This window comes from Musca domestica, unplaced genomic scaffold (assembly GCF_030504385.1).
Source record: "Musca domestica strain aabys unplaced genomic scaffold, Musca_domestica.polishedcontigs.V.1.1 87, whole genome shotgun sequence".
Classification (NCBI taxonomy): Eukaryota; Metazoa; Arthropoda; class Insecta; order Diptera; family Muscidae; genus Musca; species Musca domestica.
This window is the reverse complement of record NW_026712423.1, coordinates 1,901,923-1,921,127: the sequence shown is the minus strand read 5'-3', so window position 1 is coordinate 1,921,127 and position 19,205 is coordinate 1,901,923.

Sequence of the window (19,205 nt, the reverse complement as noted above, 5' to 3'; positions counted from 1 at the left end):
GAAAAGGTAAATAAAAAACGAAGAAAATAATAATGTAACAAAGACCATCTAACACGGTCATTCAAAAGATAATAAGTCAATAAAAAACGAAGGGGAGCGAAAAAAAGAAAAAAGAATTTCTCATAAAAAAGAACGTGGAAGTGGCAACGGAAAAGGTAGATTCATTATGGCCATAAAGACATCGCTTTTGTAAAGAATTGTGTAGAGGAATTGAAAAGAGTACATACACACACACTCGCACACTCAGGCAACAAAAGCCAAACACATGTATATGGAATGAATGAAAGGACAGACTTGTGTTTGAAGTCCATTTCTGATATTTACTTCAAACTCTAAATGAATAAACATACAAAGGATGTTTACCACTAAGTCGGCGGATGGTATGGGACAAATCTCTGTGTCTCTGTGTGCGTGTTCTGTGTAAATTTCACTACAATCTATATGAAGGCGCGTGTATTTTTTTTTCAAGGGTCTTGTATGTCCTTATGTTGAGTATTTATAAATATCCTTTAATATACTTGTCTTCCTTTGTCCCACCGTTGCTTCTTTTGTTGCTGGTGCCTTTTTTCTTTTGTTCATTGAAGTGTTCTTAAGTTATATTTTACTGTATGCTGATTTAATAGATGTGGTCGGTGGAGGTGTTTTGTTTGTGGTTGGCATGAGAGACCACTTTTATTGGTCATATTTTAAGTGGCAACTTGAAGAAAAAAAAAAAAGGAAAAACTACCCCCTAACGGCACTTAACATACATAAGTAGCATTCAAGAAAATATTATCAGTTTTGCCCAGTTAACATTTGATTTGCAGTTGATGCGGATAATATACAAGGAATAAGAATGTCGGTTTTGAATAAAAGTTATATTAAAACAATTAGAAATTTATTTTATAAAGAAAAAAATCAAGTCAAGTCATTAAATTAGCTGAGTAGAATTTTTATACCCCTACAGTGGCAGGACTAAATATTATGGACGAGAAGATGAAAATGCAATCAAGTCATTATGACGAGTAGCTACAATATCTCTACTTTACATCCAAACCTTGAATACAACTCCCCTAAAAACGCAAACGGGAAATACTTTTATGAACCTCAACATCCAAAGAAGTCAAATAAAAAATTCTATGGCGATGAACGACTACTTCAACAAAGGATAAATGAGTGATATAAAGGCAATGCATATGTTAAAAAGAAAAAAAGCATACTATTTGGAAAAAACTTAAAAATTTTCAAAAAAATTTTTTTGAAAAATACCGCTCAAACGAAAGCCGTTAAATGGGGGCTATACGAAGACGGGGTACTGCATAAGTCATTGGTGTCATAGGGCGTAGTAATGGTTCGGAATTTTATATGCGAAATTTGTAACATTTCCGTTGAAAATCAGAAAATACCGAATATTTAGGAGTACCGTTATAAGGGCGCTATACTAAAACGTGGACCTATTCAGGCAATTCTCTTCTAGGGGGCAAAGTACTCAGGAGGAACCCCTTGTGTGGATTTACCGTTATAAGAGGGTGGGTTTAAAGACAATCCCTTGTGTAGATGTAAAGACAATTCCTTAAAAAAATTGGCTGAAATCATTACAGTACCGAATGTTGGAGGTACTGTTATATGGGGCGTACTCGATATCGTGACCTATATATACAATTCTTTTCCAGTAAATAAAGTACTCACAAGGAATACAGACCTTTGCAAAATTTTAGCTTCCTATCTTAATTCGTTTTGACCGTAGCATGATTACAGGATAAGATTAAAAAACTGCTACTAACTTCAGACTGCTGTCAATTTTAAGCCACTCCTCCGGAAGTTGTTAAAATTATTCCAGTGATAGCTCATTATATTGTTTACAAGCGTACAAAAGCATTTTGGTGGGAATTTTCCAGAAAAAAGTTATTAGCGATGGAATGCGAGCGTGATAGCGTGATTTCTTTGTATTTGGCTGGAAAACCACAAGTGGCTATCGATGGAGCACTCCATCATTTAAATGTGAATAAATCTTTTGAGTCTCGTACTATCGCTCGTTACCGTGATACTGGTATCGTAGCCTGACGTCAAGCAAGTGGACGGAAGAAAACAGCAACATCAGCAGAAATGGTTCGAAAAGTAAAGAAGCGACTTGATCGAAACCCGCATCTCAGTAGCAGAAAAATGGTTCGTAGGCTGAACATATCGCAATATTCCATTCGGCAAATATTGAAATATTCCAAATTCCAAAAAGTGCAAGAACTTACACCGCAACAGAAAGAAAATAGACTCAAAATAGCTAAAGAGTTGCTTCGCTTGGCCAAAAGTGGTGAACTACCGAATTTGGTTTTCCCCATTGAGAAAACATTAGTTGTCCAGCAGTTTGTAACTCAGAAGAAATCAGAACTCAAGCGCCGACCATGGTAATGGTGTGGGCCGCCATAACAGCCGATGGTCGCTCTCCGCTCGTATTAATCGCACAATGTCAACCAAAATCTTCGGATACCAATCCGTTGAACTATTGTGTCTGGAGTATTTTGGAAAGCAAGGTTAGCACTAAAAATATCAAAGTGTCGATTAAAATAAATGTCGACCAAAATACCGCAGAGCAACATTCGGGCAGCGTGTGACGGTTTCATTGGCCGTTTGAAGGCCGTAATTCGGTGACCAATTCGAACTAATCCAAACTTATTCTAAAATTTTATGGTATATCCGAAATTTTTTGCTTTCATTTAATAAATTAAAAAAAAAAATACAAATTATGGCGTTTGATTTTGTTGCACTGTGCTGCTGATACTCGGAGGTATTCAAAACATTTTCACAAAAAATGTGTTAAATTTCACCTGCCAAATATTATTCGATGGCCAACCAAAATGTTAATCTTTTGTTCTGTCCTAAGCTCTAAGCTCATACGAAATTCAGTGTCGATTGGACTTTTATTTTGACCTCTGCACTATGGGTTTTTTTACGTTTATTTTGGCATAAACTCTAATTTCAAAGCTATTGAATTGAAATTTGGTTTGTATGCATTTTTTATGCTTCCAAGATGACCTACCAATTTTCATATGATTTGGGGCACTATTTCATATAGCTGCTATATAGCCGATCTGGCCGATTTGACCCAACTTTTTTGTTTATGAAGCTATTGAAGTGAAATTTGGTTTTTATACATTTTTTATTCTTCCAAGATGACCTACCTTGTTTCAAAAGCTTAAAATATTAATACAATATAAAGTACATACAAATTATATCATTATTAATTCATATTACGTATGTAGATTGGGTTTGTATGTTGGAAATTTATTTTGATTCTGGGAACAAAACAAAATTCATTAGCTATGTTTAAAATAAAAAGAGGGTATACTTCTCATCATTCCACGTTGTTCAAATTAGTTCTCTTCACATTCTTCTTCTAATACTATATCATCAAGTTCAAAAATGTCCTGATCATCACCGTCTTCATCTGAAGAGCACTGAGAGGGTTCGCCACCTTCAGTTACTTCTATAAGTTCCATGCTTGGTGTTTGTAGAAGACCGATGACTTCTGATGGTAAGTTTTTCTTATTGTTTCGATTTTTACGTTCCTTCCAACACAGGCTAGACAATAAGGGATCAGAAGAATCCATGGTTCTGTTGAAAACATCTGTAATATTGTCTAGGCGACTGCATTTTCTGGCATTGCGTCTTCTGTCGCTCTTATATAGCTTGTTCCTTGCCTCCGATGCACTTTCCCCTAGGCAACCAACTGGGAGTACGCAACAATCCATTATTTGATATCCATGTACTAATACCTTGTGAACAGTAGGGGACATTGGATACCAGAAATATTTTTCCATGTACATTGTGAATGTGTCAGCGCAAAAGTCTTTAAACTTGTCTGAATTCAAGGCATACTCGCAAGATATCGCAATTAAAATTATGTGAAAACGACGAATTATTTCGTAATCAATTCCTGATATAGATGACAGTAATATTGAATTCGAAAATGTTCTACTGGCCGTATTTCCATCATTAGTATTCCCACTGCCATTTGCATTAGGTTTATCTACATTAAGGCCCATTTCTTGCCAAAATTTTTCTTGTAGAAGCTGTTTACGTGAAGCCATTTGGCCTTTATCACTACCTTTAGCATGCCACTTTTTAAAGTCAAGTCTATAGGAGACTCTTAATATAAACTCGAAGAAGCGGATCCATGCATGAAGAGGACTTATTCCGTATTGAAGACTGCTTGTTCTAATACTGAAAATCTTCGAGTTAAAGTCCTTTGTTTTTAGTAGCTGTGTCGATTTTGCCCCACAAAAAATATGTGTTGGCACAAAATAGAACAAAAAAGGCTAGTTACTCATTAATTAACACACTTTTGTTAATAACTTGGCATTTATACCTTTTTGCAATGCTTTGCCATTCACAAGTTACACTCCACGGAACACAACTACAATTTATAGATTTTATATAAAGCTATACATAAACGAAACATTTCACAGTATTACAACAACAGACAATTATGACAAAAAGGGCACCTCGTCTTAATTTTACATACCTGCACTAACGTTTTCCATAATTACACATTTTATTTTTTTCAATTTTGTCAAATCAGAAGCACTTGAACTTAGCTGATCTTTACCGTCAGTTGTACCAAAACAAAGTGACTTTCAAACAGCTGACTTTAAAAGCTCGCCAGCAAAAAAGGGTTGCCACCCGTATTAATATTAAACATTTTTTTTCTAATATGGGTGTCTACATTTAGGAAATCAGTTAAATTTCAAAATATGAAACCAAAAAAATGACTTTATGCCAAAAAATCATGCTTTTTACCCATAGTGCTCTGGAGCGACGGACGGACACACTAGCTAGATCGACTCTGTTCGGCGGTCTAGGACCAATATTTTGCAAAACTTCTATCCCAATCAAACTTCTAATATTCCCAACATATAGTGTTATATGGTATACGAATCGGGGTTTATATGAGACAAAAGTGAAAGCGGCCCTTTGCTCATAAATATTTATACCTAAAGGTGTATCCGAATAACATTTTGAATTATTACAAGCAGAATAAAAAAATTTATGGTGGAGGGTACAAGAATTCACCCTTAAAAATTGCACATTTTGTGTTCCTCATCTATACCTCTCCTGTTCCAATAACCTTTTTCCAACCCCAAAAATTTTTCCTAGCATTTTTTATGTCGCGGTTGATTGCCTTCCCCCCAAAAGTTCGCTGGGTATGCATCCTTTATCACTTACTAAAATAACCGAATTTTGAATGATAAATAGTCACACTATATATTATCATATCGATGTTTAAAGTTTCAAAAGGCAAACAAAAAAAACATACGTAATATCAACCGAATGCCAATGGGAAAACGTGGCACCCGCAACAATATTTGTGAGCAAAATAAACGATGTGAGATTTCAAGATGATGATGATAAGTGGCGCTGATACAGCGTTCAACCATTCATTCTGGGCAGAAAAGAGAAAAGAATAAGAAGGCTATTTTGAATGCATGTTTAGATGTTGTTAGACAATAGTTAACTGTTTACGTGATCTGAAAGATTTATTGGTTCTTAATAAAAAGAACAGCATCGCAGAGACACACACGTGGTGGGGAAGGCAATATTTAATGGCCATATAACCCCATTGGGCCTGAAGATAAATGTTTAACTGCGACGACTGCCACGACAACGAAAAAAAAATAGGAAAATGTATTCAACGTTTCATTTCGTTTTTTTTTTTGTAAATGCTGCACAGCATTTTCTGTCGTTGGTGCTTTTCAATGAAGATTTTTATCCCTTGAGCAGTTTCAGCTTTGAATGCCTGCCATAAACAAAACAAATCCTTGTCTTCGAGTTGATGAAAGATAATAGGATTTGCTATGACTATAACTAATAAATAACATTGAATTACTATTATGAGTAATAAACTGTGAAAGCTTAAGAAGAATTCCTTAGCAGGCTAACGATGACGACTACGGCAATGATGATGCCTTGATGTGAAATCACAGAAAATTGATTTCAAATGGATTTCTTTCCTATGTTCTATGGATTTTAGATTTATTGAGATTAGGAAATGATGACCAAACATAATAGACAATAATGTGAATGCCTAATGCGATGACATATTTATATTCATTTTGTGGAGAAAATAAAAAAAACTATGCTGTGGTACTCAAAGAGAATAACTAGAACAATAGGAGGTCTTGCATGTGGAGAGGTATTCTAACACGTTGAACAATTTGTTGGTGAGCGGATATCCACATATTTAGAACAAACATTGAATCGGTGATGTTACGAGGCTATTGTAATTTGTAATCTCGATATAATTATTGTTATTTTAACTCCAAACATACTTCAATGGCTTATAGCCATATATCTTGAAGGGCAAGAGAAAAAATGCAGTACGGTACCAGGACCTGTGGTACATTTGGGAGAATATCTGCATTGTTCTTTTTATACCCCCACCATGTATAATATGGAGGGTATATTAACTTCGTAATTTCGTTTGTAACCAGCGTTCGAAAATAAACAGTACACTAACATAGTGTACCGTACCGGTACAGTATCACTAAAAAAAATTTTAGCGGTAGTGTACCGGTACACTACCACTAAAAAATATTTTAGTGATACTGTACCGGAACACAACGATGATCGTAGTGTACCGCAGTCGGAGCGCTAAAAAATCGTAGTGTACCGCAGTCGGAACACTAAAAATTCGTAGTGTTCCGGAGTCGGAGCACTAAAAAACGTAGTGTTCCGCAATCGGAGCATTAAAAAATCGTAGTGTTCCACATGCACCACATTAAAAAAAATCGAAATCATAAAACTGATTTTAAACACTCAGCCATACTTTGTAAAATATTTAGTTTTTACACATACATTCATTGATTTTTCTGTACCATAAAATAGCAGGTAGATTATTTGCATAATATCCCATTAACCGCAACCACTAAAATGCCCCTTTTCACGAAAAATTAAAAATTTCAATTTTCAATGGTTATATGCAAATTATTATCACTTCAGATTTGGTCCTTTTTTATTCTTTCTGCCTGTTCCCATATTTTTGTTTTTTCTTCAATTTCGCAACCAATCTAAACATATATGACAAATAAAATAAATTCAGCTTTTATTTTCATAATATTGAATTGTATTAGTAATTTTTGCATTATCAAAAACATCAAACATTTATTTCTCTCACAAATCGTAAACAATACATATGTGGTACACTACCGGTCCATTATTTTTTTAATGTTCCGCCATGTGGTACACTACGATTTTGTAGTGCTCCGACTGCGGAACACTACGATTTCGTAGTGCTCCGACTGCGGAACACTACGTTTTTTAGTGCTCCGACTGCGGTACAGTACGATTCTCGTTGTGCTCCGGTACAGTATCACTAAAATATTTTTTAAGGGTTGTGCTCCGGTACGGTACATTATCTTAGTGTACCACTCCACCTCGGAACGGTACAGAACACTACGGTACAGTACCAAACTGTTTATTTTCGAACGCTGTTTGTAACTCATCCATAGATGAACTATATCGCTCCACGATATCGTATATCCCCCATATAACGATACCTCCTGTATTCGGCATTCGGCATGATGATTTTAGCTAAATTTTTCATTTTTTCATTGTCTAAAAATCCATACTAGAAGTTTTTTCTAAGCACTTCATCCCACGGAAAAGAAATGTATATACAGTTTCACTATATCGTATAGCCCACATACAACCGTATCCCCCGATATTCGATGTTTTGACGATTTTAGCGACATTATGCGCTGGAGTAGTTTCAAATTTCGTATTTAGAGTTCGTAATGGAAACTACAGTCAACGACAGGGGATGCAGGTCCAGGTCTTCGTATAGGTCCCATATATCTCTATAGTCGATATTTTTGCGATGTTAGGAACAATATTCACCGAAATTTTTGAAATTTCCTATTTGAAGTTCCTAGTAGTTACTACAGCTAACTACATTACTCACCGGTTTTTTTTTTTCAAGTTTCGTATTTAAACATTGTAAGAGCTTATGACAAAAGTTGCAAATGCAGGTACACGTCTTCGTAAAGACCCCAATATAACTGCTCCATCCAGTATTTTTAAGATTTTAAAGTAATTATTAACGGATTTTATTTATTTATTTTTAGTACGGTCATATTTAAGTCATTCGAAATAAAGTAGATTGATAAAATTTTATACGAATGTATATTATGTCTGCAGGTCTTTTGATATTGAAAATGTGCCATACGTGGATCTGATTTGGTATAGTCCCATATAACGGTACCGCCCGATATGCGGTATTTTGATGATTTAGCGACGGAATTGTTTCAAATTTGGTAGTTGAAGTTCGAAATGGATGCTACAGGCATATAACGGTACCTCCCGGTATTCGGTACTTTGTTGATTTTAGCGACATTATTCACCGGAATTCTTTCAAATTTGGTATTTGAAGTTCGTAATGAATACTACATCCCAAGACAGAAGATTGTCTGTGCAGGTCCACGTCTTCGTATAGCCCCCATATAATGGGACCTCCCGATATTCAGTATTTTGATTATTTTAGCGACATTATTCAGCGGAATTCTTTCAAATTCGGTATTTGAAGTTCGAAATGGATGCTTCAGGCTATGACAGAAAAATTGCCACTCCAGGTCCACGTCTTCGTATAGCCCCCATATAACGGTACCTCCCGGTATTCGGTACTTTGTTAATTTTAGCGACATTATTCACCGGAATTCTTTCAAATTTGGTATTTGAAGTTCGTAATGAATACTACATCCCAAGACAGAAGATTGTCTCTGCAGGTCCACGTGTTCGTATAGCCCCCATATAATGGGACCTCCCGATATTTAGTATTTTGATTATTTTAGCGACATTATTCAGCGGAATTCTTTCAAATTCGGTATTTGAAGTTCGAAATGGATGCTTCAGGCTATGACAGAAAAATTGCCACTCCAGGTCCACGTCTTCGTATAGCCCCATATAACGGTACCTCCCGGTATTCGGTGCTTTGAAGTTCGTAATGACCTAAGACATAAAATTGTCTGTGCAGGTCCACGTCTTCGTATAGCCCCCAATATAACGGTACCTCCCTATATTCGGTATTTGGGTGATTTTAACTACATTATTGACCGATTTTTTAAGTTTCGCATTTGAATATTGTAATGGCGTATGACAAAAGATACCTATGCAGGTTCATGTCATCGTATAGACCCTAATATAACAGCTACATTCGGTATTTTTAAGGTTTTAAAAGAATTTTTAACGGATTTTATTGTTTTTGACAATTGTCAAATTCGTTCCAAATGGCGGAGGGTATTCAAAATCCGGCCTGATCAGACTTACGAACTTAAAAAACTGTTTTCATTTTTCTCTTCTAACATACTTGACCATATGTACGTATCTCGCGCAAAGACTTATTTTCAGGGTCCAAACTGCTCAAATTAAGAGAAGAAATAAATGTTTTGATGAATTATTTTTTTGCAGAGATTTCTATGAAATTGTATGTTTGTTATACCCTCTACCATACATAGTATGGAGGGTATATTAAGTTCGTCATTTTGTTTGAAATTCGTCGAAATAATAATTTTAGACCTAACTAACTATATATATATTCTTGATAATATTGCAATTCTAAGAGGACTTAGCCCTGTCCGTCCTAAATATGTTGTAACAACGTTAAAGTCAAAATAAATTAAGACAAGGAGCTAAAATTTTGCACACATCAGTGTTTTGTCAAGGTCGAAGATAGCTATATCCAAATCGGAACCGATCTCGATAAAATTTGGCAAAGATAATTCTGAGGCGTATTTCATATATTTCCCTGAATATCGTTGTTACGGAGTGCATATTACGGCTGTGGGTAACAAATACATCAAATCGGATGAACAGTATATATGGGAGATATAGCTATATCTGAACCGATCTTCACCAAATTTGACATACTACCTTTTAGACTCAATTCGGTCGTAAGTGCCAAATTTCATCCAATGTGGGCAAATATTAGACGTTTGGTGCACAATCAAAGTTAAATCGGACGAAGTTATATGTGGGAGCTATATCCAAATCTGAACCGATCTCGATAAAATTTAGCAAAAGTATTTCTGAGCTGTATTTTATATATTTCCCCAAATATTGTTGTTACAGTGTGCATATTACGGCTACAGAGGACAAAAGTAACAAATCGGATGAACAATGTATATGGGAGCTATAGCTATATCTGAACCGATTTCGATCAATTTTGGCATACTTATTTTCAGGCCTAACTTGGTTGTATATGCAAAATTCCATACTATTCAGGCTTATATTACCCGTTTGGTGCACAATAAAAGCAAATCGGACGAAGATATATATGCGAGCTAGATCTAAATTTTGTTTACAAAAATACATGGACAGACGGACGGACGAACATGCATAAAACGACTCAGAATGTGATTCTATGCAGATCATCAAAAGGAACTATGGGTCTATCTCGTTTCCTTTTGCCTGTTACAAACAAATGCAGAAAGATATAATGCCCTGACCACCTTGTGGTGGTCGTATAGCACCCATATAAAGATAAGTCCCTGTATTCGGTATGTAGACAATATCAGTGACGTTGTTCAAAGGAATTTTTAAAATTTCTAATGTGTACTACAACCACATATAAGGGACATTTTTACCGGAATTGTTACAAATTTCGAATTTAATGTTAGTAATGGGTACTACCACGGCTTCGTATAGCCCCCATAATACGGGTTTTCCTTAAGCGCTATTTTTTAATTTAATATTTAATGGACAAATTTTTAAATTGTATATAGTGCCCAGTTTGTTTTATATAAATTATACGTATGTTTTTTCGAAAACGTAGAAGTTTTTGGGGATGTACAGGGAAGAGTGGAACGATCTATTTCAGTTTTGCACTTACTCATAGAGTAAGAGATAGTTATTATTATTATTATTATTATTATTATTATTATTATTATTATTATTATTATTATTATTATTATTATTATTATTATTATTATTATTATTATTATTATTATTATTATTATTATTATTATTATTATTATTATTATTATTATTATTATTAGTATTATTATTATTATTATTATTATTATTATTATTATTATTATTATTATTATTATTATTATTATTATTATTATTATTATTATTATATTATTATTATTATTATTATTATTATTATTATTATTATTATTATTATTATTATTATTATTATTATTATTATTATTATTATTATTATTATTATTATTATTATTATTATTATTATTATTATTATTATTATTATTATTATTATTATTATTATTATTATTATTATTATTATTATTATTATTATTATTATTATTATTATTATTATTATTATTATTATTATTATTATTATTATTATTATTATTATTATTATTATTATTATTGCTTATTATTCAAAACTTCGACATTTTGCGTGTGAGAGTGTGTGTGCGTGGGTGTGTGGGTGTTGTGGGTGAGTGCAGAAATGCGCGGATCCATATAAGATGGATTGATATATTCCATTCCAAAAATTTCAAGACGTCCGAAGTCTGAAAAAGATCATGATCTTAGTATTCTCGTAACAACTTTCCACTGAAGGGTTTGACCTAGATTACCGTATACTCCGTTCAGTCTATAAATGTATTAAGATTTGTATTTTTTTTCTAAATTTTGGAGGATACTCCTTTCGAGAGTTATCGTACGAACGTGCAAAGGTATGAATATTTGAATTAAAAAATCAATAAAACCTAATTATAACCACTAAAGAAAATGTATTATACTCTACACCACTAGGGTATATACAGGGTGAGATAAAAACTGAAAAAAAGTCAAACGCCATACTTTTTACTTTTTTTAAATTTTATTGAACGAATTGGTCACCTTTGGCACGAATTATGGCCTTCAATCGGCCAAGAAACCGTCACACGCTGCCCGAATGTTACACTGCGGTATTTTGGCCCATTCCCGGTGAAGCGCTTCCTTGAGGTGATCGACACTTTGGTATATTTTAGTGTCAACCTTGTTTTTCAAAATACTCCATTTTGATGGTCACTGTGCGCTAAAAATGAAGCGAGGAACCTCATTTTGTAACCATTCTTCGGTGGCGCGTGCTGAGTGCGATGGCGCTGAGTCCTGTTGGAATGACCAAGGTCTGCGGTCAAAATGTTTGCGTGCCCAAGGCTTTAATACACCCAGAGTCTTCGACCAAGTCGCCTTTTTACTTTTCCATTTATTTCTGCTGAAGTTACTGTTTCTTCCGTCCACTTCCTTGACGTCGGACTACGCTATCAGTATCACGATAACGAGCGATGGTACGAGACACAAAAGATTTATAAACATTTAAACGCTCCACGCATCCAAATATAAAGAAATCACACTATCACGCTTGAATTCCACCACGAATAACTTTTTTCTGGAAAATTCTCACCAAAATTCTTTTGAACGCTTTTAAAAAATATAATGAACTGTCACTGGAATAATTATAACAGCTATCGGACGAGTGACTTAGAATTGACAGCAATCTGATGTTGGTTGCAGTTTTTTCATCTCACCCTGTATTTTCCAGTCTTCACTGCAATACCGTGTTCGTGATAAGGTTAATTGTATGCAGAATTCAACTTGATATACCAATATTTAGAGTGATTACAGGGTTTAAAGTGACACCGAATTCTCTGACAGCCTCGACTTAGAATCGGAGGAAAATTTGGATTTCAAAGCAAAAATGAGGGTCCAATTATTATTTTGGTATGTTAAAAACTTTTGACTCAGGACAAACATTTTATTTTAGGGCACTCTAGATCTGTAATCCAATATTCCCTTTAAGACTTAACTCAAACAAGTTGAGGCCACCTGCTGGTCCTTCAATATTCTAATAATTTTCAAATATATTTTCCACGAATTATTAATCCAAAAAAGGTCTTCCCAAAAACTATGATCTTCGGCAAATTTGTTTGACCACAAAAATATTAACGTTATTTATTTTGCTGTTATGCTTATTAACAATTCTTTTTTCGTTTCGGGTTTTTCTAATTTTTCTGTCGAGGATTTAATTACACCTAATTTTGCATAAATTATCCGATTACCAAGCAAGAGACCATCAAAACATTTTTTGTTGTTGTTTTCGGTCAAAAATAAAAAATAACAGTTTAAAACAATTTCGAGCCCTTGGGTCGATGCCAGCCAGACAAGCATTTGAACTTTAAACCCACCACCCATCAACGTTTCCTTAGAAGCTGTTTTTATTTCGTTTGCCCAAAAACAGAAAAAAATGAAAAATAATTAATTTCTTTTTTCACGAAAAGCAAAGAAGAAACAACAACCCCGTGAAAATCCCAAGGAAAAAATTAAAAAATTTCCATTTCTCAACATTATTTTAATTGCCCCAGCTTATTTTCACACCCGGTAGCTTATCTTTTCTTCGGTAGGTTGTGTTGTCTTGCCTTGCTTTATTTCTCTTTTATGGCGTTTTTCTTTCACTTTCTTTTTGTAACGAATCTTGGGTACGACAGTTGGGGTTTTGTTGGGATCTTGTTGTTTTGCAAACACCTACCATGTTGAATGTTTTAATTTTTCTTTTAATTGTTTTTCATTGTTCTTTACACCTTGAAATTGTAAGGAGATTGTAGGGTGTAGTGGGTTTGTCACTTGGTTACCATTAATGTGTAGGTTTTTCTAAGTTTTATTAAAAACCTAATGAGCGTAGCCAAATTTTGCATTTTTTAAAATTTTTTCAAGACATATCAGAGCTTAAATCGTGTTTTTTTTTTCAAGGTATCTTTTTCATAAGGATGGGAATATTTATACATCAGAGCTAATATTTTTAAAGAGTTTCGAACCAAGCCAATTGAGAGCCATTAACGTGGATTTTTTTTTAAATATTTTTCGATGTATGTTTGGCTATAATCTATATTAATAAAAGAGATAAGTTAGTAACTCGAAATTTTTGGGTGAGAGTCACTGTTGGTCCGAAAAGGTCAAATAAGGCTGTGATTTTGGAAATTCGTACTTAAACGTTACGAAAATTTTAAAAATTTACTGTTTCCTCAAATACAAAGGGTACCATATCACTTTGTATTTCAAGAAACAATGGAGCTAAATTTGGAATGAGGATCATTAATTTAGTGTATGATATGTGTACCAAAGGGTTTTTGGAAATTCGCACTATAAGTGTACGAAAAGTACAATATTTCGTATCATGTTAACGGTTAGAGCTAAAAACGTGAAACTCGGAATATGAGTCAAGGTTGAGGAATAGAGTCGATATAAGGAGATGGTTTTGGAAATGTGTACTAGTGTATACGAAAAGTACTAAACGGTACTAAATTTAGTACAATTTGAATTTGAAGGAACGGATGGAGCAGGAATCCTGAAATTTGAAATTAACATCACTAGCGTAGTGGAGGGCTGAGAAATGAACGAAGTTTTCGAAATTAATACTTATGATTTTGGAGAATTTGAATAAATTTGATTTAGGTAAACCGATAGAGCTAGAATTCTGACATATAGAAATAAGATTTATTATGCATTTTATGGCTGAGGAATAGAGGTAGTCTTAGAAATTCTTACTTAAGTGTACTAAATGGTACTAAATTCGGTACAATTGAAATTTTGGTAGAACCAATAGAATTGAAATCCTAAAATTTGGAAATAAGACTATTGCTTTCTAGGACTGAGGAAAGTAGGTAACTTTTGAAATTCGTACCTATGTATACCATTTAGGGTACTAAATTAGCACAATTTTAATTTGTGGGTGAACCGGTAGTGTTATAACCCTTAATTTTGAACATAAGATTTCCATTTATATTTAACTGTACTAAATTGTATTAAATTTGGTACAATTTGAATTTGGGTGAACCAATAGAGCAGGTATCCTCTATTTGTGGTATGTCGAAAGCTTTGTAAATGCATACTTATGCCTACCAAATATTACTAAATTTGGAAAAATTAGGATTTGGGTGAACCCATAGGGCGGGAATCCTGATATTGGAAAATACAAATTCCTTTGGATTTATGATGCAGGTTTTTTCGCAGATGTGCTCTCATGTGTACTAAATGGTACTAAAATGTGTACAATTTGGAATTATAGGGGAACCCACAGATCTGAAATTCTAAAATTACAAAATAACATTTTTATGAGATTGTATGATTGAGGTATGGAGGTGGTTTTATAGATTTTGAGTGTAGGATTGTGGTATGTAGGAAGTTAGGAAATTTTGTACTTTTGTGTACTAAATTTGACACCAATTAAAATTTTGGGTGAGTCGGTAGATTTGGAATCCTGGAATGAGAATTTGTACTTAAGTGTACTAAATGGTACTAAATAAAGTACAATTCCGATTTGGGTGATCCAATAGAGCTGGTATCATGGAAATTGGGGTGTAGGATAGGTATCACTGTCGGAGTGTAGGATTGGAATATGAATTTAGTTTTGGAACATTGTATTTATATGTACTATAATGTACTAAATAAAGTACAATTTGCACTTGGACAAGGGCGGAATCCTAAAATTTGGAATTGTGATTACTGTGGGAGTGTAGGAATGGGATATGTAAGAAACTTTGGAAATTGGTACTTATGTGTACTAAATGGTACTGTTAACTGGTATAAATTGAAACTATGATGCATCAATGAAGCTGGAATTTTGAAATTTGGATTAAAAGTTACTGATGGAATGAAGGATAGAATTCGCCAAAAAGAGATATTAGAAATTTGAATTTCAAAATTTAGGAAATGTTATAATATGCTACTAAACTTCTAAAATAGTACCACTTGGTATTATGTGAACGGATAAAGCTAAAAACTTGAATTTTTGTATGAGAATTAAGGTTGAAAAGTAAATTTGATATATAAAGGTGGTCTGAAAAAATTTTCTAAAGATGTACTAAATTTGGAACAGTTTGGTTAAGTGTGAACGGATGAAGCTGAAATTTTGTATTGTGGTCCTTGTTGGTAGTAGTTTCGTAATAAGAAGGTGGTTTTAGAAATGTGTACTACAAGTTCACAAAAAGTACGAAGAATACTGAATTGTACTACATTTGGTATTGGGTAGATTTCTGATGGTATTTTATTTGAGATTTGGCAGTGGCTTGGAAATTCGTCCTAAATTTGTAAGAGAAATAATAAATTGTACTAAATTTGGTATTAGTTGAAGAGATAAAGCTGACATCTCGAAATTGGGATATGGAAATGTGTACAATAATTTTATGAAAAGTACAACATAGAACTAAATTTGGTATTGGGTGAAGGTGTTGGTATTTGGGATTGGGATATTGGTGTACCTCTCTTGGTATCTGTTGTTGAGATGAGGGGGTGGTTTTGGAAATATGTACTATAGTATTACTAAATGGTACTGAATTTCGCAACGAGGAAAATTACAGAGCTGAAGTTCACATATTTTACATTAAGGTCACTGCAGGTATCTTAGGTAGAGAATGCGCACTATAATTGTTCGGATGGTACTAAATTGGGTATAGAGTGATGAGATAGAGTTGGAATCGCGGAATTTGATATGTACTATAATTGTATTGGAAATATGTGCTATAAAAGTACTAAATTATTCTTAATTTGGTATTGTTTGAAGGAATAGAGCGGAAATTTGATATGGATGTCGATATTGGGGTCTGTGGCTCAAATATGGAGGTGGGTTTGGAGACGTTGAAATAGTTTTGAACAGAAAAAATGAATTTGGGTCTATTCTGCAATGGTTTTACTAATATCCTCCTCGGCCAACTTCATATTGAAGACATTTTGGTGTAAAAGATAAAACTTTTCCCATTATCCTTTCCAAAAAGGGAAAACTTTGATTAGTATAGAACGCTTGAAAGTCTGAAATTTAAGTACGATACATTTTGAGTACACACAAGTAAAAGAACAGTGAAAAAGCTCTCCACCAGTGGGAAGGAACTTGAGATATTTAAAAAAAGAAATCCGTCGAAAAGTGCCGCTCAAATAAAAACCGTTATATGTAGGCTACACAATAAGTGGACCTGCAGAGGAAATTTTCCGTCAGAGGTTCCGATGAATACTGTCGCTAAAATCAAAAAATACCGAATATCGAGGGTACTGTTGTATGTGGGGTATGCAGTATCCTGAACCTTTGTATACAATTTCATTCCACTGGGTAAAGTACCCAGAGGGAACCCCTTGTGTAAATTTTCAAACAATTCCATTGAAAAAAATGACTACAATCATAAAAATACCGAATATCTGGAGGTACAGTTACATGAAAGATATACATTATCGTGGATATATATACACAAATCTCTTCCAGGAGGTTAAGTACTCCGAAGGAATTCCTTGAGTGGATTTTTAGACAATTACATTGAAAAAATTGGCTACAACAGTCAAAATAGCGAATACTGGGAGGCTAAAAGAAGGCAGTTACAAATGGTAGAACCTATTGGGAACTTCAAATACGAAATTTGAAACAATTTGGTTAAAAATGTCGCAAAAATCGTCAAAATACAGAATATCGGGAGGTATCGGCGCTATACGGAGACGTGGACCTGCAGAAAATTCGATATTATTCTGTCAGCAAAAAACTTGTCTGCGCAAATTTGTACCTTCCTATCTTAATTCGTTTTGACTCTAACATGATTACAACAGACGAGCGGACAGGGCTAAATTGTCTTAGAAATTTATGCTGATCAAAACTATAAATTCTTTGTTGGGTCTAAAAGTTGAGTTACAAACGGAAAGACGAACTTAATATATCCTCCATATAATAAATGTAAGGTGGAGGGTGTAAAAGGCCTAACACGAACTCTTGGAATGAATCTAAATTTTCTTTTCGTTGGCGAAGTAGCGGGCACTTTCTAAGTCTAAGATATTTTTAAGATTTGTTATGCATATTTTTAAGATCATGTTTTCAAGGCTCATAAGAGCTTCAATCTTTGATTTTTTTAGGATAAGTCTTGGATTTTCTATTTACAATCTTTTCGCACCTCTATACACATATGCCTTGTCACCTACCTTGCTTTTATATTACTTTTTTTTACACAAAAACTCTATTGACTCCTCTTGTAAACTTTCAAATCAAATAAAAAAACTGATCATTAATATCCCTTAACCACCATTAAGTAGGGTACAAATATGTCGACTCCATCAATTGTTTCTCCCATCATTAAAACTTTTACCACCTTAATTTTTCGCCAACAAAGTTAAAAATTTCCTTTTGCCTTTATCTTCGCGTTATGTTTTTCATTCATATTCTCCGAATTGCAATTGTTTTTCTCTTCTCTTTCTCTTTGTAATTTAAGTTGTCCGCAATATAATGAGCTTTAAAATTATATGTATTCTTCCTGTAGGATTTTCGACAAAAAAAGTTTTCATCTTAATCCTTCACTGGGCCACACAACATTGTAAGGGATAATATTTGTCTTTTCTTCTTTACCAGGGCGACAAAAAAAAAAAACAAAATCTTTCATACGGAACGGTTTTATAAAAAAGGCAAAAAGATATACATCAATATAGTGTATAATTAATAAGTCACGCCTTTCACTTTTGGGCCGGTATGAGCGAACCAGTAACACAAAAACCACACATCCATTCGTGAATGTGAATAAAGTGAATGGTAAAATAATCGGATGAGATTGCGAGCACACAATGTGGACGAGAGAAATCTGAATTAAGAATTGTGAAAAGGAAAATCCGAAATTTATCAAAACGACTGAGGCTGAGGTTAAAGGTTTACTTACTTTTTATGAGTGTCAGAGTTGAAAGATAAAAACATTTGTATTAAATGAAGGTCGGGCGTTTGCCCTGTTCTTATTGATTCGAAAATAAATCAAAGTTGCAGATGGAAATCTGGCAGCAAAATCAGACCATGATGAGAAATTCTCTAGCCCGTGACGTCAAAAATCGTGCCTCAATTTTGCCGCAACAAAATATTTATTTATTTTTTAACAATGTTCAAACGGGCGTCCTATTATCCCACAACGCCCCCGATCTCAGAGCCCAATTGGATAGCGGAGGACGACGTTATCGTACTGCCCAGCGAGGAGGATCAGCTTTTGGATTGGGTAGCAAGGGAAGACGTCATTGTGGTATCGACAAGCGAAGTCGACCGTCAGTTGTCCGACGCCGGAAATCTCGCCATGACAAGGCAGTTCAGGTTCGCTGGAGGAACGTAGGAAAAGTGGGAGTTTTACCCACCACATCAGGAGTCTCATATCGTCGTGTAATTTTTCCTTAGTTTATTTATGTTTCGATTTTTTTAAGTTTTTTTTTTTTAAGAATGTAGTATTAGAATA